The sequence below is a fragment of the Euprymna scolopes genome, chromosome 22 (assembly GCF_053919585.1).
Source record: "Euprymna scolopes isolate OS-2025 chromosome 22, ASM5391958v1, whole genome shotgun sequence".
Lineage (NCBI taxonomy): Eukaryota > Metazoa > Mollusca > Cephalopoda > Sepiida > Sepiolidae > Euprymna > Euprymna scolopes.
The window spans coordinates 72,471,039-72,495,973 of record NC_136503.1 but is presented as its reverse complement, the minus strand read 5'-3'; positions in this window follow the sequence as shown (position 1 = coordinate 72,495,973).

Sequence of the window (24,935 nt, the reverse complement as noted above, 5' to 3'; positions counted from 1 at the left end):
AGTAAAACAGCTTCCAGTGCTGTAGAACTAGCAGACCTTGGCAATTGGCCCCTCACACCACCTATAAGGGTCGTCATGGACAAGACGACTGTCATCTCTATCAATGAGATCAGCACTCACAAGGTCCTGAGTAAACTGGACAGGACTGTTGCAGCTCTTGGAATGAAGTTCAAAATAAACAAATCCAGAAGACTGTCCCTCTGAAAAGGAAACATTGCAGAGTTAGTAACTTTCAATGTAGCCAACCAACCTATTTCGACTGTTTAGGACAAACAGGTCAAAAGCCTTGGAAGGTAGTACGAAAGCTCTCTAAAGCACACAAACAGGGTGTAAGAGACCAAGAACATATAAGGAATCGAAATTATCGGGAAATGTTTTTACCTGACCAATTTAAAGTCTGGTGTCTGTAGTTTATGCTTATTCCAAAGCTCGTGTGGTCACTACTGATATACAAAATATGCACAAGCACAGTGGGTGAAATCGAAGCAAAATTCAACAAATATACAAGAAATTCGCAATTTTACTACCAATACGAAAAGCTGAAACTCCTTTTTAAATCCATCCTCGGCGATCATAAAGAAGGGAAATCTAGAGTACTCTGTATGCTGGAAGACCCAAATTACTCATTTGTGAAATCTGTCAAGCCAGAACTGAAGACAGGCAGGAAATTGAAGGTTAGAAATACTGTCGAATCAACGAAGGCACGTTTGAGGATTAGGAAGGTAATGGGACACATCCAGACCAACAGACAGGGTCTGTGATCATTCAAATTAGAATAGTGGTCAATGACGTAAGGCAAAGCAAAAAGGACATGGTGATTCAAGAGATTAGGAAAGAAGACCAAACAAGGGTTCATAAAGGAGTGCAACAAAGTCAACGAAGTCAGTGGGCATCTTGGGAAAGTGCCCTCTAAAGAAACCTCAGTTGTAATGACTTGTGGCACATGGCCCGGTTCAGAAAGTTCAGAAAGACCTCCTACAATCCAATGTTAACCTCCTGAAGTGGGAAAAAGCTGAATAGCCTACTTGCCCACTCTGTAAGGAAAAACAAACTGTGGAGTATGTACTGAGTTCAGGAAAAACATCTCTTTCACAAAGGAATATACACGTGGCGACATAACCAAGTGCTTAAACAATTAGCCGAAACCTTTCAGTTCATCGCAAACGAGAGTATGGATTAAGGCTCACAACTAGCAGCAAATCTATGCAGGAACAGGCAAGGATATCTGGCCAAAAACCAGCATCATGCCGAGACCCTGCAAGTAGAATCTTCTGAATTCAACCAATGATTGGGTGGGTGCTGCATATCTACCAGTGGCAGCACTATCCAGAAATTATCAGCAAACCTGGATTAAGATCAGATTTATTGTTCCACTTTCAGGCAGTAAAATAAGTCCTTCTGATTGAATTAACAGTGTCATATGAGAACAGGATTAATGAGGTCAATGTCTACCAGTCTGAAAGGTATGCTGCTCTAGCCAGGGACCTGATAGATGCTGGATTCAGCGCCAGCGTATTCGCAGTTGAACTGGGCGCAAGTGTATTTGTAAGCTCGTATGCCTACAATTTCATGAAACAAAGACTGTCTGTCTTAGAGAAGAGTAAAGACAAAGCACTGAAAGCAATGAGAGAGGCAGCAGAGAAAAGCTCCTGCTGGATCTGGTCGAGGAAAAATAAAAATAGAGTTCATGTATCTTATTTTCACTAATTTCACGGTAGTTTAGACTTCCAACTACGACACTGAAGCATTTGAAGCACGTGGGGAAAATCGTTGCAGCAGAGATACATCTGGGAGTCATGACCTGGATGTGGCCCACCCCATAGAGTGTAAGGAGTTAAGGACCGAAACGAGTAAAGGGGTTTCTCCTCTGAGGGTTCTCTTTAGTGTTTAGCTTTCCATCAGAGTTCTTTCCACTATTTATATATATATATATATTCTCTTAAGAAGTTTCAGTTTCGATTCAAGCTGATGCTTCCAAGTTATATAGATGTATATTTTTTTTATTTTTGAAATCACAATTTTAAAATCTGTAAGAATCGATAGACAATAGATTCTATAATAATATTTACCAAATATGCATAAATAAAAATAGCATTTTTAAGCGTATTTTACCATCGGGTACACTGGGCGTCCCTGCTAGCTTAGAGAAATACTGTTGTAGTTTTAACACTAGAGCTACAATAATATCAGGGCGTCTTCGTCTTCCACAGAATGATAACATGAATAAATTACATATGATAGACTCCGCTGTGTAACTTCCACAGGTCCCTCCAGAAAATTACTACTTAGATCGCATGCATTAGTAGTTTAAATAGGTAAAAATTTATTAAATATTGACAACAACTATCAGGCATTATAGCGACTATGTTTTGCTAAAATATTCTTATCTCAGTCACAAGAATAAGATACATCTATCTGCAAGTTATGTCTAGCCATCATATCAAGAGAAGCAAATCATCTTAGACTAAATCATCCATAAGAATGAGTCTTAAACGAAACATAAATCTACTATAGAATAAATATTGACTAATAAAAACTTTCGTATATTAATATTTACCCGTCACAAGAGGGTCCTGGATATGACCTAAAACTATATCCGATGGTAAGGCCCCACCTTGCGGGCCTTGGGGAGTGTGGAACCATCCTTTAATTGCCATTGCTCCCAGGTCCACTCTGACCCGGAGTGGTAATACCTGTTAGGGTCCCAATTCTGGGTTTAATAGAATCCGACATAAAAAAAACAAATATACTCCACTAAAAACCGTTCATCAAAATAACTAGATTCGGCATTAAATAACCTGAAAAGGGCTTATACGCCGTAAAACAAAAACAACCAACCAACCGTCACAAGAGATTAAGCAAACCTGGATTAAGATCAGACAAATAATTGGTGTTTATAATCAAGCATATTCTGTAATCTCTGACATAATCTAATTGTCCTCAAGTCCAATCTAAACAAGTTCTTGATGAACCGTCCTCCTAAGTAAACCAATTTACAAAACAAAATTCCCACTACTTATGTTTATCACGCCATAAGCACATTGACTAATACATACCCATAAACCCTTTTCCTCGATTGGCCTCCGGGCCTTGATAAGTGGTGACTCCCGTGTAAAAAAATGATCTTATTGCAAAACATTGTCCACATTTCAATATTACATGAATCAGTACTTTATTATAAACTAGCGGGGATACCCGGCGTTGCCCGAGTGTTTGTTTCCGGGACGGGGGGGGGAGTTTTAAAAAATGTTATGGTAGGTAAGTAGGAAGGATCAAACCCGGAGTCATGAGTAAAAGTAGGATAATAAAGTGTGAAAAAAAAAAACATCTGCAACGTTAACAGTTCGGCCACCAAGAAAAGTCCATTCCAGTTGTTTAGGAAAAAAAAAAAAAAAAACGACTACGGTAGGTCGGCGCGAACGTGAAAATATAATGTGAATTGTCCAGCACGCTAACCACTACGCCACAGAGCACTGCAGCTTAGTTTAGTGATTTTAAATAACTTTATATGAAAGAACTACGAAGCCAAACCGGTGTTCTCTTCTCAACTGTTCCTTGTGAACGATCCCCAAACGGTGTTAAGTGGTGGTAAGGGAGGAGGAATTTATTAGAGAGAAAATATTTTACCACTTCCATTGATCTTAACCGATTTTCTCCGTGACTTCTCAGCAGAAAAAGTATAGAAATCTAAGATTATCGAGGAATTTGAGAAATGATAAGCCTATAACACACCTCAGATATTGTTCTGCCGTTTGTGCAAATTATATTTGCATGAAATATCTTGATTTTTAATCCTATTAAGGTCAAAATCCCACGGGAAAAATGAGTTCATTTTATTTATATAGAGATAAGTTTCAGATGATTTACAAAAGTAAAAAAAAAAAAAATCACTCGTCTCCTGGTTAAATTAGCAAGCTTTTTATACTACAGACATTTAGACAGCTACAACATATAACGACCCCTTTCTGAGTAAGACAGGTCATTGCTTTTATAATAACTTTGAAGAGTGCAACGTGCATAACTTCGTTAACAAAGTGTATTTCCATTTGTGGAATTCAAGGGCGAATATGGTTACTAGTGTCAGAGAGCCACTATCTTGTTTCATACATTGCAACTATCAATAAATAACTCAGCATCAATAGACTCTGAAGACAGCCATTGCGATTAACAGAATCACAGTTTCGCGAAATACAGGATCAGCTTTATTTAAAAAAAAAAAAACAAAAAAAAACAGAAACTCATTCAAAGATGTGATCACACAGTGTATTCAAATGTGTATCTCCTGAAAATGAGTATAGAAAAAACGAAAAAAAACTTTGTAATGTATGTTGTTGATACGTTTTCTAAAATAACAACTTAATATGTGTAACTTGTTCAAATTTATGTCCAATTACTGAGTCCATTGAAAACATCACCAAAGAGGAAACTAATAGAGGTTAAACCATATTAAGGGTAATACCTAAAGATGTAGTTCTTTATTTTTTTTTTCAAAAACTGTCCTGTCATAAGTTTAATATTGATGACTTTAGTAGAATTAAGAACACGATAGTAATAAACTTATTATTATTATTAGTAGTAGTCGTAGTATATTAGTAGTATTAGTATTATTATTGTTATTATTATTAGTAGTAGTCTTAATAGCAGTATTAGTAGTATTAGTATTATTATTATTATTATTATTTTTATTAGTAGTAGTATTAGTATTATTAGTAGTAGTATTAGGTGTATTATTAGTAGTAGTATCATTACTATTATTATTTTTATTGTTAATAGTATTAGTATTATTAGTATTATTATTAGTAGTAGTATTAGTATTATTATTAGTATCATTACATCCGATTGACGGTCCGTTAATCGTTATGAACTTCCACTTCTTGTAATAAATAGTTTTACCAAGAATTCTTCATAAGTTTTGGTTTTGGTGTCTTTATAGCTGATGGAATTCAAATAATTAATAATTTCAACTTGAATGCTTTAGACGTTTTGGTTTCGGTCTCCATTATAAATGAAGAAACTAAAATTATATATATATATATATATATATATATATATATATATATATATATAACTTTCATAAGATTTTATTTCGGTTTAAATACAAGCAGATGCCTCTGAGTCATAAAATATCATATTTAAGTGTACTTATCGACCGGACATAGTAGGAGGTCCGTGCTAGATTAGATAAATAGTTTTGCAGTGTTTATAAAAGAGCTACTATAATATCAGGGTGTATCCATTTCCGCTGGACATCCACAGAAAGCCAACATCAATATATTACATATGAAAGAGTCCGCTGTGAATTTTCCACAGTTCCCTCTATACATATCGATATATAATTTATCATTATTATTAGTAGTAGTAGTAATAATATATGTAGCAGTAATAATAGTAGTATTCGTATTTCTTAAAAAGTTGGTTATAATCTCTGGAGTATCAATGAGCAAAAGTTTTCTCAGGTTTCCAATATTCTCGAATGAAAATATCTATCATACTTTAAAATATTTCTAAAAACTTAAGCTGAAGCCTTAAATTTAGATTTTATAAAATGAGTATCATTTAATGTTAAAGTTAAATTCGTTGCCTCCGTATACGTTAAATTCAATACCTCGAAAGACAAAGCAGACCTCTTGTAGAAGCAGCTGCGCGTGTAATTGTGAGGCAAGTGTTGCGCAAGCCTCGCCTGAATCGGTACGTTTTGGATCCATTGGCAAGGAGAAGGCCAGTACGACTGGAAACAATGCAGAGATAAGCGGAGAGGAATGTTTCTAAATATCTTATAAGTCAAAATATGTTAGTTGATATTTTGTTTGAGTTTGCTCGAAGAACATTTATAGGGTGGTGTAACATAATTAGAATTCTAATTATGATCCTTGAACAATGTTTCAATTGTTCTTCCATGTGAACAAAATAATTTAATATACAAAACCCATTAATGAATGATTAATGAATTATGCTTTTTTTTTATAAACACAACGAATATTTAAACAGAAAATAATATAATATACCGAGGAATCGCATAATCGAATTGTATTGCTTATATAAAAGACGATTACTGTCCGCCTGCAATACTATCCAGAAACGAGGCAAAACTGGTCGCTATCGATTGACGGGATATTGATCATTTTGTAACCTTCATTTTATTTCGTTTTGTTTTCTATTCGGGGAAACGGTTTGCATTTTCTTGTTTGCATTTAATTATAATTCATCTTATTCTATTTCTCTTCGACCATTTTGGAATATGCAGTTACTCTTGAATTATGCGAGTTATAAAGAGGTTTTGGAAAATTTGTAGCGTAACATCGGGATTATGTTCACTATGTGTAAATGGACTTATTAATATAATGCTATTATGTTATAATAATCCATTACCTGTCTTATTTGATGTGTATCTATTTTTACTATTTCGTCCTCTTTACTTTGTGCTGAGTATACTTATTTATCTGCATTTGCCATCTTTTATTCTGTTACTCGACATAAGAAGAAACAATCTCCACAGAATACCAATCACGTTCGCAATGTTTACTATAAAAAAGACCTTGTCGATATTTACCAGAACATGTTTCTTTTTAGCCTTACGTGGTTTGGTTTTATCTACTGATATTCTTATTGATTTTATTATAGTATGTCTTGACATCAATTTGAGGTTACTTGTGGTTCTATCACAGAAAAAGTGTTGCTCTATCAAAACTATAGAAATGACTGTGTACTTGTACATACATTTTGCATGTTAGAAAGAACAATACTATGTCGAAAATGCCATATGACACGTCATATGGCATTTTCGACATGTTATTGTTCTTTTATTGGTAACAAGCGTGTGCAGATCTCTGAAGCATAACCCTTAAGTAATACCATACGATTTCAAAACATCGCATGCAGTATTTTTGATAGACCTGGAGGAATGGTATGCCTTTATTTATAAAACTACTAGCGGGGGTCCCTGGCGTATCTGGGTATTTCGGTGTGTGTGTGTAAAGAATAAAAAATGTGTTTGTAGGCAGGCTAGCTCGAACCCGTGACGCGCATTGCCCGGGTGTTTGGAAAAACAATATTAGTAGGCAAGCAGGTTCGAACCCGGAGACGGAAAAGAAAGTGAAAGCAAACGCGAACTTTTACTGCTACGCTACGAAGCCACAACAAGTTGAAAACGTTCAAATTTAGCGATATCAATCAAAATGTTGACTTGCTAACTGAACGCAGAAATGAACGTTGGCTGAAGGCCAGTTAAACTTTCCGCTGTTTCATTAATTTGTTTCCCTGCGATGTATGGGAAAACCAGCTCTCCCATGAAGGGGGAGCTCTCCAAATGAATAGCAATTGCTTCATATGAAGGATGTCCCCCATATTGATCAAAGCTAATTGCTTTTCTGGAGGTTCCGGCCGAGGAAGCCGAGGAACGACGTTCTCTGCTATTAGATTCGTTTTTATACGAAAAACACAAACAAACACGCGAAAGGATGGAATTACGTGAATTTTATAAAAGTCGATCAAAATAAATCTATAGACAACGTTCTGTTTGCAAATCGTAACTATTATAATCTATGGAGTATATAAAAGTTCTAAAGAATAGTAACCCCCCGCCCCGGAGAAAAAACCTTGTCAGACATACAAAAATGCGCGCGGCCGTTTGATTATATATATATATATATATATATATATATATATATATATATATATATATATATATATATATATATGTATATATATATATATATATAGAGAGAGAGAGAGAGAGAGAGAGAGATAAATAGATAGATAGATAGATAGATAGATAGATAGATAGATAAAAACGACAATTTTGGTGCGACTTTTGCTTCTAAGCGATGATGACTCCAATGAATAAAAACGGATACTGAGTTAGTAGGAGGAAAACACATGCACAATTATTCGGTGTCTCTACTCTTATCCTATGCTCAATAACACAAAAATCTAATCTCAACTCATTTCACACTGCTGTTATATAATCGCCAGTGACTTTTGATTTTGTTTGGACAATAGATTCCAAATATCTATCATGTACGACTGAACACTCTATTGATTTAGTAAAATCGGCCTTTCGAATGTTAAATTATGATTTTTGTTTTACTCCAACACTTGTCAGTTTCATTCAGCTTTGTTTTGTGTAAAGGGTATTTCGAAATTTTAATTTCTACGTTTGTTTGACGTTCGACTTTTCCAAGCTTACATTTGCTTTGTTCAAACAGTTTTTCGAAATTTTAATTCTTTTTTCTTTACGTTTGATTATTGTTCGCTGAATTATCAAGATTTTCGGTACACACAACGTTATTTAACGCATGCGTCAAGATAGAATATGTGTTTAAATTGAAATCAGATCTAATAAATATGAGCACATCCTGGTGGTTGCTTCTCAGCAGAATTTGCCGCAGATACCGCCTGGGGACAAAACAAAAGATACGCCGAACTCCTTACACCTAATAATATGCCATCTTCGACCACTAACACATGTTTAGGAACGCACCTTACTATATTAATCTCATAGTACGTTACAGACGCCACCGAATTACTTCAAACAGATATCCTTTTCGACAACATATCAATCTTTATGTTAGTGTTTGTGTTCCTTTGATAGTAGCGCTGGTTGAGTTTGAATAAAATAAATACATATTAGATACGTTTGAAGCCAAAAACCACGCATTATTACAAAACAAACATATATTTCTTTTGTTTGAAATTTATATTGGCATTTATAAGTATATTTCGAAGATACACTTCATCGTCAGTATGTCTTTCCTTCTTTTTTTACCATGTTGTTTGTAGAACATAGAATCTGTAGAAATGTGTTTGTTGTTTTTACGCCAGTCTTTCCAAATGTCGGAACGGTTCGTTAGTCACGCGGAATATATGTTAGTGTGTGTGTTCCTTGATAGAAGCGCTGGTTGAGTTTGAATTTGATTCCATGCCCCAACACAAATACAACGAACAAATAGGAACTGAAAGTATCCTGTACCTCTATAAGGTCAGCATTCGCCCATGAAGTGAGTAATGGTGTTATATTTGGACTGGTCCATCTGCTACTTGTCTCTCACTTCTGGACAGAGTTTAAAAAAGAGTCGCCAACCTGATATGTCCTGAACTGTCATCTAGACTTCAACCTCTGTCTCACCGACGAAATGTTGCATCGCTCTGCCTGTTCTACAAGTATTTTAATGGTGAATGTTTTGACGAACTACAAGGACTTGTACCCCTTCGACGTAAATACACCCGATAATACTCGACGTGAATACCCCCGACAAACTCGAAAAGCAGTTAAAGTTCACCCCTACACAGTAGAGATCCCCAGATATAAGAAAATCTTCTACTTCAATATTTTCTTCCCCAGAACTGCTAGACTTTGGAACTCCATTACAGGATTCTACTTTCCCAACTTTACTGACATGCAGAAGTTCAAGTGTAATGTGAACAAACATCTTGCTACTCATCGCCCTTCATAATATCCGTGCAAATTGTCCCTGATATTAGCCCCCTATCTCAAATGGGCACTGTGCCTTGTTTGGGGTGAAAATTTAATTAAAAAAAACAATGCAGACACGTAAAAATAGCCGTTTTACATGCATCTATAATCTAATAAGAAGGACACAAAGCTCACAATGAAAAAAATTATAATTTTATTATCTTGGTATCAAGTAACAAAGTTGCTGTTTATTCTGTAATAATGTTTGGTTGTGTTTTTATCATAACTTTAATCATCGGAAGGTATATATAAATAAGGCGAAATATTATTTTACCAGTCCAAGGACGGGTATGCTTCTAGTACCATTTTACAAAATCATTCTCATAGATATTTTATGAAATTTAGAAGAAATGATTAGATTTAATTAAAACACGCATGAAAAAATGTATAAAGAAAAAATAGATGTCAGGAAGATCCCAATTGTATTTTAGTTGAAATCTATATATGGATATGATAGCGTGTGTGTTGTTTTGTGTGCCACGCTTACATCCAGATTATTTAATTGTTATGTATTTCCATTTATTGCCATGAATGATTTTACCAAGAATTCTTAAGAAGTTTTGATTTCGGTCTCGATTATAACAGATGGTAATTAAGCCATCTATTTTTTATAAATAATTTTATCAATAATTCTTCACAAGTTTTGGTTTCGGTTTCGATTGTGACTGGAAAAATTCAAGTTATATATATATATATATATATATATATATATATATATATATATATGCATATATATGTATATATATATTCATAAGTTATATATATATATATATATATATATATATATATATATATTCATGAGTTTTTATTTTGGTTTCGATATAATGCACCCAAATCATATGGATATATTTTTTATTTTTAAAATCGTAACCCTATAAGATATAAAAATCGATAGAACATTAACTCTCTAATAAGATATACGAAATCTGCAAGAATTAAAATATCATATTTAAGCATACTTTACGAGCAGGCTCTGCCGGGCATTCGTGCTTGCTTAGATAAATATTTTTGCAAAAAAGCTACAATAATATCGGAGCGTCTCCATTTACGCTGAACATTTACCGAATGTCAACATTAATATATTACATATGAATGAGTCCCCTGTGGAATTTCCACAGGTCCCGCTAGTTGTTTATTATTTGGGTAAAATCTAACACGGTAGTACCGCAACTTTTCAGGTATTAACCTCAATTGGGGCATTCTTTACTGATGTTCAAATGTAAAATCACTCTGTAGGTTTGCTTTTTTTGTAGACCTATAAGTATTGATGGCAAATCCCAGAGCGGTAGTTACTATCGGTCTTTGATTGGTGCAGAGCGATGCTCCTATCAATTATCAGCACGTGTATTCACTCGAATGTTGGAATGACTTCAAACGAATCTATCATGTAATCTTGCCAGATCTGTCTTTCTATTCCTTTGGTGTCAACATTGGATATCAGTATGCAAAGTGACAAATTGTATAGAGTTGGCTCAACTTGTTTAAAGCGTCAAACATATGTAAAAAAAAGCGTCGTCTGTCAAGTGAAACTACGGCGTATTCGTGCTTGATCTAAACAGAAAAAAAAGAAAACAAAATTCAAATTGAAACTTTTCATTATCATTGCAGATTAAATAAATGTTTCCTATTATAGACTAGCAGGGGACCTTACATTGCCCGGGATTGAATGATGACCAACGAATATTTCACACTCCCATATTTTTCTTGTCATCGAAATCGGCGAAACCACCCATTTTTTTAACTAGATAGATTAACTAGCTACTCTAGTTGGGGACCAATCGCGGTGCATAAGGAAATGGCGTCACATTACGCTCCGCTGTGACTTAGTGCACAATAAATTGTAGTCTACATAGCACTGTAGAGAATCTACTGTTGGCTTTATATTTTTTTACGTATAATGAATAACCTGGTAAGGGCCCCGGTCATCCTCAGCTAAGATATAACACAATGAAAATTGTGGTGTCCAACGCCTTCAAGTGTAGTTCTAGGTTGTTCGGCTCGAATGCGCATAGATTTACAATAGCACAGTCTCAGCCGCCTCTACGGTGACAGGGTTGATATGATGCTGCGAGCCGGATGCTGGGTGTAATAAATCGGCGATCATTTCTCTCACTGCCTGTTCGCTGAAAAAAATTAATTAAATGTGGTGTCATGTCTTTGTATTTATTCACAAGTGTGCAAACGATGAGTAAGTGACTATAACGCAAGTTTTGGTCTTCGTTGTACGGTTTAATAATTTACAATTCAGAGTACAAAAAATGCCTCCCGATGTCCAACCAATGCCTGCTCATTACGTCATACTATGCTTCGCCCTGGATAATAAGCCCTCTTAGCCATGCATATTAATTGGGTGATTTTCCGTCAGCAACAAACATTTACATCAACCACTTCTCACATATCGACCGACCTCGGCCTTGAACCTTTAAAGTCACTCCCTCGACAAAACATGGTAAGATGCTAAAAACAATCATATTCACAAACAATATTGTTAAAGTTCTTGATTTTTTTCTTTCTTTTCATATATTTCATATCAGCGTTCAAGCCGGTTATTTTTTTTTGTGTGTTCAACTAGCGGGATCGTCACATAAACTAAAAGCTCTAATTGAGCTCTCCTTAGACCCCTCCCTCTCTGGTGTACATTTTTGACCAGCAGAGCTGGTTGGGTCACATTGTCTTGAATTAAAGTTTAAAATGCAAAAGTCAAGTATGATACTTTAATTGTGTTCTAAACAGACACATTCATTTAAAACGTGCACATTTCATATAAAAAAAACCTTCTGTTGATTTTATATGCTTGCATTTACTGTTGTACAGTTATAATGGCTTGGATTTAAGTTTAAAATGAAAAATCAAGTACTATGGTGCAAGTGTGCTTAAAACAGAAACGTTGATTTCGAACACGCTCCTGTCATATAAAAAAGCTATGTGTTGGACATTTCAGCTTTGTGATAATAAAGCTCCATAAATGCACCGGTGAAGTTTGGCTGGAAAAGTTGTTAACTTTGGTCAAAATAAGCTGTTCCTTCTTCCTTCGAATTATTTCTATTACCGATTATCGATACTTATCTAAGAACATTGCCAGGCCCATAACATGTCTTCGTATGAAATTTCATAAAAATCGGCTAAGCCGTTTTTTAGTTCATAGAACATGGATTCACACATGCACTAAGATAAAGTTCCGTTTTATATAATAAGTCTCACCTATCTATTTAAACGCATGGATATATATATATATATATATATATATATATATATATATATATATATATATATATATATATACGTATGTATTTTTGTATTCTGTCGATAAATCTCGACAAAGGAGACGGATTTTCACGAAATCGGTAGCGTATTGAAGCTCACTTCAATGGTCCACAAATATCTAAAAATTGGTTAAAAATATTAACTCATTCACTCTCAACTAAGCGCTTTCTGCAAAGGGGAGTCGCTTTTCTAGTCAATATTTTCGAAAGTCATCCCATCTTTTCGATTGACTAGCCTTAATTTAAACATTCGCCACTTGCGGTTTGGCGATTACGCAACGGAAAAGATGTCACTTTTTTTCACGCTGTTTTCCTCCTTCGCAGGAGGCCTGCCTGATTATAACGACTTTCTTTATTTGCTCAACACACACCTCCAAACACCCGAGCAACGCCGCGCAGCCAGACTAGTTTTATATAATAGAAAATATGGACAAACATATTCGGTTGATAAGTCGGTCATAACTTAGTTGAAGATATTCTGGCAACGTTCAAAAGAACACATAATAGAAAGTAATATTTAATAAGATTATATGTTCAGCTGTAAATAAATGTATGTTTCTAAGTAAATTGGGCTTGGAAATGAGACCATTTATCTAAAAAAAAAAATGGATCCATATAAGGTTAAAAACATATGTTTTTCGTTAGCAGGGCAGAAAGCATATTAAAATAGAACCAATAATCGCAATCGCTTTTATTCCGACCAAATTATGTCACATTATTAATGATAAGGATTTATCTGTCCAATAAAATCGGTCCTATTTGGAATTAAAAAGACGCCATTCGTAGTGAGAATAGGCTAGTAAAAGTGTATTATTAGAATACGTGAGACAATCCATGTTTACAGAAAGTACATGGACCATTGTTTGCCTCTTAAACTATAGTTACCAATTTCAGTGCAAATATATAAACTTTATTGATTAATTATTTCAAAATATCAATGAGATTTTTGGACCAAAATCGGCTGTTAGTAAGGTGCATATTTACTTGCCACCCAACGAGATCGATACAAGATTGGTATCTATTATATAAATCACACCTGTCTGTTTAAATGTATGTGTGTATGCATGTTTGTTTGTTTGTCTGTTTGTTTGTATGTCTGCCTAAATCTTTGGACAGAGGCGACTAATTTTCACGGGATAGGTATCGTTTGAAAACGCGAGTTTTCCGACGATAAATATCGAATAATTGGCTACAAATATTAATTCCTTCACCCTCAACTGAGCACTTTTCTATAAGGAGGGGTTGATTCTCGTGTGGCGATGGACGTTACGGCAAAGACATCACTTTTTCATGTCCTTTTCCTCCTTCAGTATACGGGTTCGATCCTGCCTGCCTACTACAATTTTTTTGTTTCTCAACACACTTCAAAACACCCAGGCAACGCAGAGCATCCAGGCTAGTTATATATAAGAGGTACACAGAGATCAAAATGTTGCATTCTTAATTGAAAAAGCATAAAAGTTACTCTACAAATGAGAGATTGCTTTTTTGAACTACATTTTGATCCAAGCCTAAGATCAAACCTAAGAATATGTGTTCGTTGTCTAATACACGTGAATGTTTTTTTTTTATTTCATAGTTATACAACGAACATTAAGGCATACCATTGTTTATTTTGTTTCTAAAATATGTTATAGGAAATGTAAGTTACATTCTGATTCGTTAACAAAGTTTTCTCAGAGAAGTGTTTTTCATATATACTTTCCAAATTCAGAAATGTACAACAATGCAGGGTGAGGAAGAGACGCTGTTATACTAAAGGTTGCCCTTTTAATCACTGAAATCATTAGAAGCATGGACATTTATTTAGATGCGTTTTGCATTTCTACCTGTAGTCTGCTTACAATCAATTGGTAAATTCGAAATTGAATTTGGATTTCTAAGCGGATATTGATTTGTTTTCGAATGAAAACAAGCGTTCTTTCTTCTTCTATGACTGATTCCATTCTTTTGTTTTTCGTCTTTAATCTTGCTTGCATCGTTGTCATTTGCCTCATCTCATTTCCTTCGAATTATATGGGACTGTGTCTCTTGATTTTAATGAGAATCTACGATATGCTTTCAATGATTATGCGTTATGTAATGTTATGGTTATGTCTCACGTTAAATGAAGCTAAAGGTTAACCACTTTTTATTATTTGCGGTTGAAAAAAATAATCCGTACATTTGATCAGAAAAAAAGACAAACACACACACGTTCATATTCATTAATTTTATTGATGGTTTTGTTGATATTACCCTAACACCACACTAATTCTTTGTACAAACGCAGGTATACCTTCTACTCGGTAAAATATAAAACGTCATTTTACTTTGGTCTAATATTTGGTCTATATACATTTCTAATCGATTGATCATATTAATAAATACCTTCTTTTTTTTACTTTACACATTCCTATATAAGCGAGAAAATTAATAGTGCATATAACATAAGGTACTTTCATGAATCTCAGCTTGTCAAAATGAACTTAGCCTTGAAACCTAATTTATACCTACATTTAAAAAGCGAACATTTATAATAAATATTCTGTCCTCGTTATTGCCAGAGGTATTGCAGTTTTTAACATTGCTAACATTATTTTTACCGGGCTACTTAAGTCCACAAAGATTATTACTGAGATGATTGAATCACAAACCACGGAAAAAATAATAACCTATTCCCGACTTAAAGACATACCTAATGCTTAGAAGGATTTTATCAAAAAAAAAAACCCGAGCTCATACCACATTGATATACGAAAGAAGAAATCATACCTGAGCAAATCTTCTTATGCCATATAACAGTGCATACTTTACACCCTGAAACAGATGAGAAAATAATTCCCCGAAAGATTATGTCACGAGAAACGAACAGATACTGTAGTACACACCCTAAATCGATTACTGAATGGTTGCACATTAGTCTGAAGAACAGAATTTAGCATAAAATGATAATCTAATAGTTCATTCAAATATAGTTGTATGTGAGACATATGGACACACAAGATTTCTTTTTAATGGATGAAAATTATAACTATTTGTAGCAATAGTAAATCAGTATTAGTGCCCTAATAAATAGTATTCTCCTTAGGTAGCGAAAAGCAATCTCTTCAAATACATAAGCAAACATAAACCAAATATATGAGTACTAATATATAGGGTAGCAGGACATTTTGGCAATTTCACGGCTGATTATCTTCTTCTTCTCTGCCTAATTGTCAGCGACATACACATTTTAAATAAAAAATAACAGTTTAATGTTTTTATTCTATTTCTATATTTGTTCAGCGTTGATCTTGTTGAGATATATTACTGTTCGGAATGCATTTTTATATTAAAAAAAGATATTTAATGAAGCCATGTTTACAATTGTAAGTTAAAAAATAAAATTCATCATATGAGTTGAAGTAAAGAAATAAAATCTATTTTTGCGTTCTTACTCAAACCTGTGTTGCTGAGACAGCTGCCGAGAGACACATGAATTTTAGCGAATCAAAACGAATTTATTGAATTGTTGAATTATTTTAAATCTCACAAAACTCAATTTTATCGTCTAAAAGTTTTTTTCAATGTATTCTTTACTCAAGTATTATTTGTATGAATTCATTTTATGAAACGAGGAAAACGTATTTTAACTATAAATATCGTTTCTTTACATTTTATTATATCTTCGATATGTTATGTACCTAACTTATAATTACATTTAATGACTTTTAATGGAATTGAGAAAAAAACGTTAAGTGTATTTTAGGATTCCTTTAATACGGTTACCCTTTTAAACTTTTTTGAATAGTTCGTATATATATATATATATATATATATATATATATATATATATATATATATATATATATATAATTTTTTTAAAAACACGTAACTATCGAATTTTATGTATACAAAGAGTATTACAATTTTAATAGGACAAAGATTATCTTCAATTAACGGTGATATCTTAATTATGAAATGCCAATGCATTTTACACAAACATATTTCAAATGGGTAATATTTGAATTGTTAAGTATTTATATGTTGGGCTCCTCATCCAGATCAATGTGACTCTCTCTCCAGATTTTGCTGTCTTCCATCAGGTGCCTCAAATCTTCAGCGTCATCGTTGACGTCATACGCAGCTTGCTGGATGTACTTGGATCTAGGCCGTCCTATGTTCGTACGCCCGTGGTGTGGTGTCTACAGCAATACTTTTCTCACCAGCGTTTGTGTGATTTTTGGCAATGACCGGAAAATCGTATGCGTCGCTCCCTGCTGGCAAGTAGGTTGCCATAAAGTTGCTGCTTTGTAGGAAGATCTTGCCAATTTATATTTAACACCGTTTGTAGAATACCAATGTACGTGTCGTTTTGTTTCTTTCAATGTTTTACTGAGTGTCAATGTTGTAACACCGTAGACAAGCACAGACTGACCCACTGAATTGAAGAACTGCCTTTTCAGTTTGTCTGTTGGCATAGAAGTCCATACTGATCTTAGCTTATCCAAATAAGCCCAAGCTTTTCAGAAGCTAATTTCGATATCTCTCTCCGTAGAACCTATGAAGCTGCCCAGGTACGTAAACTCAGTGACTTCTTTCAGTGTTGTTCCATCTGGAGCATTGATCTCTCCCTCCGTTTTGAAAGTCATACACTTTTTGACAATCGATATTTCTAAATAGTTTTCCTGTGTTATACGTGCTTGCAAATCTTTCCTTTTAATAAATACTAGCGAGGGGTACCCGGCGTTGCCCGGGTGTTTGGAGGTGTCTGGGGGGGTGTAAAAAAGTAAGTATGAGGATCGAACCCGAACCGTTGAGGAAAAGTTGTGAAAAAAAAACGTGCGACGTTAACCATTGCCCCACCGCAACATGCTTACGGAAACACGTTTGAATTTATTTAATTACTTGGATTTAGCAGGTGCTCGTTTTAATGAGGTCAAGTTTGACTGTGGGATTTCATTTACTGCTGAACGCTTTCCCTCACCCAAGATGTTATAGGAAAAAGACTAACCCACATGCAGCGAGCGACAAATGTTGAATATTTATCTTCCCAAAATCGAGCAAGTTAAATAGGTAGGCGAGCTTCGTTGTTAACTGTGAGATATTACGATTTATATGTGATATGAAAAGTTTTAAAAAGTTGTGAAGCGAGCGACCGCTTCTCTGAAAGAAGCCTTTTGTAGACACACAGAAAAAGCGAACACACATACATACATTTTCGATTTTATATTTATAGATTACAATATAATGTTTGTCACTCGAGGCAGCTAAACTAATCTAGTCATCCTGGGCTTCATGGGAGTTTCTTTTAAGTTAAATTATTTTCGCAAATCTAACCTTACTCACTTATCCAAAACCGCCATATCCAGCGACAGGACATGTTCTAGAGAGCTGAAAGTAAGATGTGATAAAGGAGCTACCAGAGGTGTTGAAGTAAGTATTGTCAAATGGTCACTAGCCGGTACTGAGAAGGAAAACATGGCTTAACTTAGGTGATTCATAAGAAACAATGTGTGATATAATTATTGAATATGTACGGTCATAACGAACGAATGTACACGCAGGAAAGACACATAATTGTAAGAAAATATTATGCTGAATTTAAAAATGTGCATATTAACATCAAATCACAAGAAAAATGTGATCAGCATATGTCTGGCTACGTACTAGCAGACCAAAGGCTTATTCCGGTAGTGCTTTTCCATATGGTATGGAATATCCCTTAAGTCATGCGATGATCACGCTGATTGCGCAAAAATATAAATCTGATTCGGTTGAAATGTGTCATGGTGGCTGTTGTCATATAAAGATCATCACGTTAACTAGAGAAATCAGAATAGAAATTCAGTTTATATGTGGAACTTTACAAGGTCAAAATAAATGTTTATGCTATAAAAATTTACGATGCATGGGTCATAATATGGTTAAATATACATTCTCAACAATGACAGAGGCAAGAGTGTAACTTGTGTTTTTTTCTTTGATTTTTACCATTGAAATTCCCAAATCAGTTCGGATTTAGAAGATGTTAGGTATTTTGATTAACTTATGTTCAGCCAACGTAACTTCTCGAATAAGCACAAATTTTATGCATTCGCTGCGGCCGGTTGTTCCCAAATGTGTTTTCTCGTCTATATACGAGTAATTTTTAAATCTACTTTTCTCACTGGTCTAAGATATACACTCTAGCAGCGAGTAAAACACAACACAGTTGATCAAAAAAAATAATATATAGTTCATATTTCACACCGACAATCAACTATAAATTTACAGTTATTATTGTTCTTTTGACATTCCTGAATGCGTGTTTCCTGAGTGTGGATATTGGCGGTGAGGAAATGTTTCAAGTTAGCCCTCCCTCTCTCTCTCTCTCCCTCTCTCTCTCTTTCTATCTATCTTTCTCTCTAACTGATAGCCCTGCTATCTTTTGTGACGATTTATAAAAAACATTCTTTTTCAATTGAAATGTTAAATATTTCCCATTGGCAATCCTTTCACCAATATACTCTCATATTTTTGGGTCAAATTATGCATTCCAATAGACAATAGTGAAAACGCCCGCATATCTCACAATGGATTCATCTGCGTGTGTACAACTCATCTGATTTCTCTTCCCGAGGTCGCCTGCCAATATCCAACACAAACACAAATACATAATCTCTTTAGTTTAGATAAAACAAAATATGAGGAAGAGACACTCTAAAAAGATTATGTAAAGATTATAAAACTATATCTGTTTTAGTATTTTTCATTACTTTTCTGTATAGACAGAAGTACTTTTACTAAACAAAAAACACAGAAAAAATGAATTACGGTATGTCATTTGAAAGACTAAATAGAAATACCTTTCGTTATTTATTGTTTAAAAACAAACGTAAATTACGATCGTTTAAAAAAAGTGTTGACTTGTATTAATATTTCTGCCAGTCAGGAAACAAAGTGCGGGTTTTGTAAAATGTTGTTTCATTACTAAATTAAGAAGACACAATATATTAATACCAGTTCGTTTTTATAAGCAACGTAATAATATATATATATATATATATATATATATATATATATATATATATATATATATAGAGAGAGAGAGAGAGAGAGAGAGAGAGAGAGAGAGATATTATACACCTGCACAAACTTACACAGGAATTATAGCGATAGGTTCTATAATGGCATTTATTTCGCTAATATTAACCTCAACCTGATTTCACTAGAAACAGTAACGTAACCCTTAATCGGAATCTAATGCTAAATCAACTCCATACGTTATCATAAATATCAAATCATGGTTGTGAACACACACTTTGTATGCTTGTCTTGGCTCATGTTATCGAAACTACTCTTTCTTTAATAGCGGCGGCGTTCTTCAATAGAACACCAGAAAATTAGTCTTCCGCAATGATAATGGAATATAATTCATTTCACAACGCCGTCTATAAACGACTTGCAATCTCATTCGGATCTCTTATGTAGAGTAATATATTTAAGGCTAAAATTAATAAACTGTTTAGATATTTGAAACAAATGATATACACGAATGATTATTATTGTCTATGTTAATTTACCTGTAATCTCCTTCATTCGTACGACACAGATATATTTTAAAAAAATAAATAATTATAAAATGCACCCGAGGTTCACACATTGTAATATAATTTATAGATTATATATATATATATATATATATATATACATATATGTATGTATATATGTATGTATATATACATATATATACATACAACTATATATATATATATATATATATATATATATATATATATATTGTAGGCCACTAACTAGTTGGCCAGTTGTGTACGAAACCCAATAGCAATAAAAGCCATCCATCATGTCTGGACGTGAGACAATGTTCAATGAGCGAGATCGGAGATGCGTCGCTGTAAAACGCAAGCCCTCTACGTATCCAAGTTATGTTAACAGGACCATTGCAAGGACCCTCAAAATACCTGGATATGCTGAAGTGTGTGGTGATCCCATGGCTTGGTCTCAGAGAGCGTGCTACGTCTTTGTACCCTTGTCCCACCGTCCCCCCTCCTCTGACCTGAACCCGCTGGGTTACTTCGTTTTGGCATACATTGAGAACATCACCAAAATGACCTCACGCAACACCAGAGCCAGCCTGATCACCACCATCCGCCGTGTATTCGCCACGCTTCCGGCGACGCTTCTGCTAAAAGCATGCACTCAGTTCCGGACCTGTATCGAGGCAGTGAGTAAGGCTGAAGTAAGCTACATTGTATAGATGCCAGCTTTGCTACATAATCAAGTTATCTGTAATGATATTTCAATAAAAGCTTTAAAATAAAACTGTACTGCTGTTTTCCTTAAGATGATAATTTTATCGTGCAAGCCAGTATGTAATATAATATAATATAATATACATATAATATGTATATTTACATAAGCATATGTTTCAATGTATATAAGATTTTATATACATGTTATATGAAGTAAGATATGCGTACATGTTCTACTGTTTTATGGATAATTCACTTTTATTTATTGATTTGCTAATTTATGCATTTTGAACGCAGTTTCACTATACTAGTTTAATTAGGACTGAGCAAAGAAGATGCAGCAGTTCTGCGTGAAATTTATATATGTCCGAATTTTTATGTAAAATAATAAACAGACATCAATCAACAAACATTCGTTATTTTTTTTTTTTTACTTCGTTTTGGACATTTTAACAAAAATTTAGGCGTATAACATTTACATAATGTCCCATTTGTAAAATAAAGAACAATTGCGATTCGCAGTAAACTGAATTCATAAAAAACAAGCAGTTAAATTATTCTCTCAAATTGAATTTCTTGTTAACACTCGTTAAGCGTTTATTTTTTTCTGGGATCAAATCATGAAAGACAATTTAGTTAAAAAAGCAATATGTGCTCTAGATTGAGGGTTTGTGATATTTAGCCGTATCATGAAATTGAACAAAATAATTGGGCAAAATAGTTTTAGATTATGTAAGATATTAACCAGTCTCGTAACAGATATTATGCTAGTTATTTTCGTGTCCAATATTTAGTAGAACATATGTTTGTTTTAATTTCAAAATAAGTTCATTATTTTTCTCAGACTGTTATAAAATATTGTGTTAAACCATTTGATCACGGACGATTGCTTGTCTCAATCATAACACGACATGACATTATTTTAGTGTTAGTTTAGGTAAGTTAAAGAATGAAACTTATAAAAATTTCTCGGCGGAGCAAAATGGTTTACGTTTGAATGCATAATGAGCAAGAATGCTTATGTTCTCTTCTAAGAACTGTTCCATTCAAAATAATAGACGCTAAAGATCTCGGGCCTGAGCAGTTAACGCATTTTCCCTTCTAGCATTTTATACCAGTCGGCCTCATTATTTTGTCGTTCACCATGAAACAAAAATCGTGGTAAGCAATATTCGTTTACGTTATTCGACGCCATTTTTCGAAATCAATCCCGAAATGAAATGAGATGACAAGTAAAGTGTACATATATATATATATATATATATATATATATATATATATATATATATATATATATATATATATTCTAATAAATAAGTAACAAGTTTACAGAAAACTAAAGAAAATTATATTTACTTTTATATTGATCGTAGCTGTTTTCAATTCTGTTTCTTTCCGAAACATGTACACACATGCATCTCTCTCTCTCTCTTTCTCTCTCTCTCTCTCTCTCTCTCTATATATATATATATATATATATACATATATATATATATATATTGTGAGAGAGAACTTGAATACCTACTAGGCGCTTTCATCGAGTGTCTAAGGACTCTTTGTAGAGGGAGTTGTCAGAAAAGTCTTGAATGAGGATACATTTCCCTGACTAAATATTAAAATCACATAGTACTCGCTGCACAAACAAGATCTCCTCACTATCACAAACTCACATTAGCTTTTACGACGAATGGTGCACCTTCTCCAATGATAATACCTTAAGTAATAACACGATAATAAGAAGAATGGAGGAATTCATTAGAAAAATGCACTGGAAGGTCTACGTCTTCCTTAAAGAAAAAGATTCCACTAACCCAACCAACCACTACAGATTTACTAACAAAAATACAGCTTCATATATAGAACACGTGGCCGGTTTTTAAACCAACCTAACCGATATCATTAACCACATTTCTTTCCGTAAACGAAAAAAAATATTTTCCAACTCAACATTGACAAAATAATTAGAGATATAAATAAATCTAAGCAAATATATCTTAAGGCTGATAAATCACAAAATGTCTCCAAAGTCTCCAAACAAAAATACTTTTAAATAATAATATCACCTCAACATACAAAAAATCAAATATCGACATGATTAGTAGCTAAGCTATATACTAAAGATGCATACCTCCTGATCAAAGACCACAAAGAAAAATTCCATACAAGACCACAAACCAGGTTTATCGACGCCACCAGACCTGAAATTGGCAGAATTAGCAAAATAATACTTGAAAGAATTAATATACAAATTAAAAAATAAATTCAACCTAACCCAGTGGATTAACACTGAGGACGCTATTAATTGATTCAAAAGGATACCTAACAAGAATAATGCTGCATTCATCCAATTCGACTTAACTAATTACTACCGTCTATTTCCAAACGCCTTTTTGACATTTACTTAGATTTTGATTCTAACTTTTCCGATATTCATCCATTCGAAACCTACATCATAATGAAATGCCGTAAAACTGTCCTACTAAGCCAAAACTCTCAATGGACTAAAAAAGACCAACCCACCTCCTTCGACCTTGCGATGGGTGCCCTTGATTCAGCGATGGCCACTGATTTAGTAGGCCTCTTCATCCTATACAACCTCACACAAATGTATCTCCAACAACAACGTGGTACTGTGCAGAGATGATGACCTCATCATTGTTGAAAACTCCAAAGTGGGAAGGCATCAAAAGGAACATAATCAGGGAATTGAAGTGACTTCCAACTTAAAAACAGTAAATTTTCTGGATGTTACCTTTAGCCTCCCTAATAATACATACGAACCATACACCAAAAATAATACATACCCCCTGTGTATAGACCCTATGTCCAATCACCCCAAACACATTATTAAACACATCCCTAAATCAATAGAAAAAAGGCTTAGCACAAACTCATCTAATCCCAGCATTTTTAACCTACACAAACCGTTCTTTGAAAACGCTTCAAAGGAATCTGGATACCCCAACACTAATATCACATACTTGGACCCTAATAAACCCAATAATACAAATAAGTATAACAGATCCCGCAAAGTCCTCTGGTTTAACCCTCCCTATAATAATATGATAAAAACTAAATTAGGTAAAAAAAATTCTTCATGTTTCTTAACCATCACTTCCCCCAACAATATTCTGCATAACATGTTTAATAAGAACACTATTAAACTTAGCTACAGTCGCACAACTAATCTAGAAAATAAAATTTAAAAAAAACACAACAATAAAATACTAAATAACCACAATTATAATAATAATAGTCAAAATAATTGTAACTGCCTTAACAAAGCCCAATGCCCGCTCCAACAAAATTGTCTCTCAACTAATGTAGTTTACAAAGCAACTATTGCTCCCGCTGAAGACCCAAAAATTCTACATTGGCCTCTCAAGCACTGCGTTCAAAGACATATTTAGGATACACAAATGCTCCCTAAATAATCCTAACCACCCCAATAGTACTTCACTTACTAACCACTATCAACTACTTACCCGTAACAACCTCACCCCAATTATTAGCTGGGAAATTCTGAATAGATCTAGTACCTGTAAATAACTAAACTCCCCATGTTACTTATACTTAACGGAAAAATTACTGATTACTAATTTTAGAGATAGAGAAACACTTTTAAATTAAAAAAACGAAACCTCACTTAAGTGCAAAGATTATAAATCCAACCTCCTAAGTAACTTCTCACTCTTCTAACAATATCTATAACCCACCCCTAAAATAAAATATTATACCGTTCGCATACCAATAACGTAATTGCCCAACTATAGTAAACGCACAACTCACTTGATCCTTAATTACACACCACCTACTTACAACCGGAACTATATATACCCCCATACACTCTAAAAGAACCCCGTCACAGAACCCCCACCATTTTCCCCTCCACTTGTTAATCTCTTTGCCTAACTCACTCCTCATTTCATTATCTAAAATCTAAATCCCATATATATGCATATATATATTTGAAATGTGGTACTT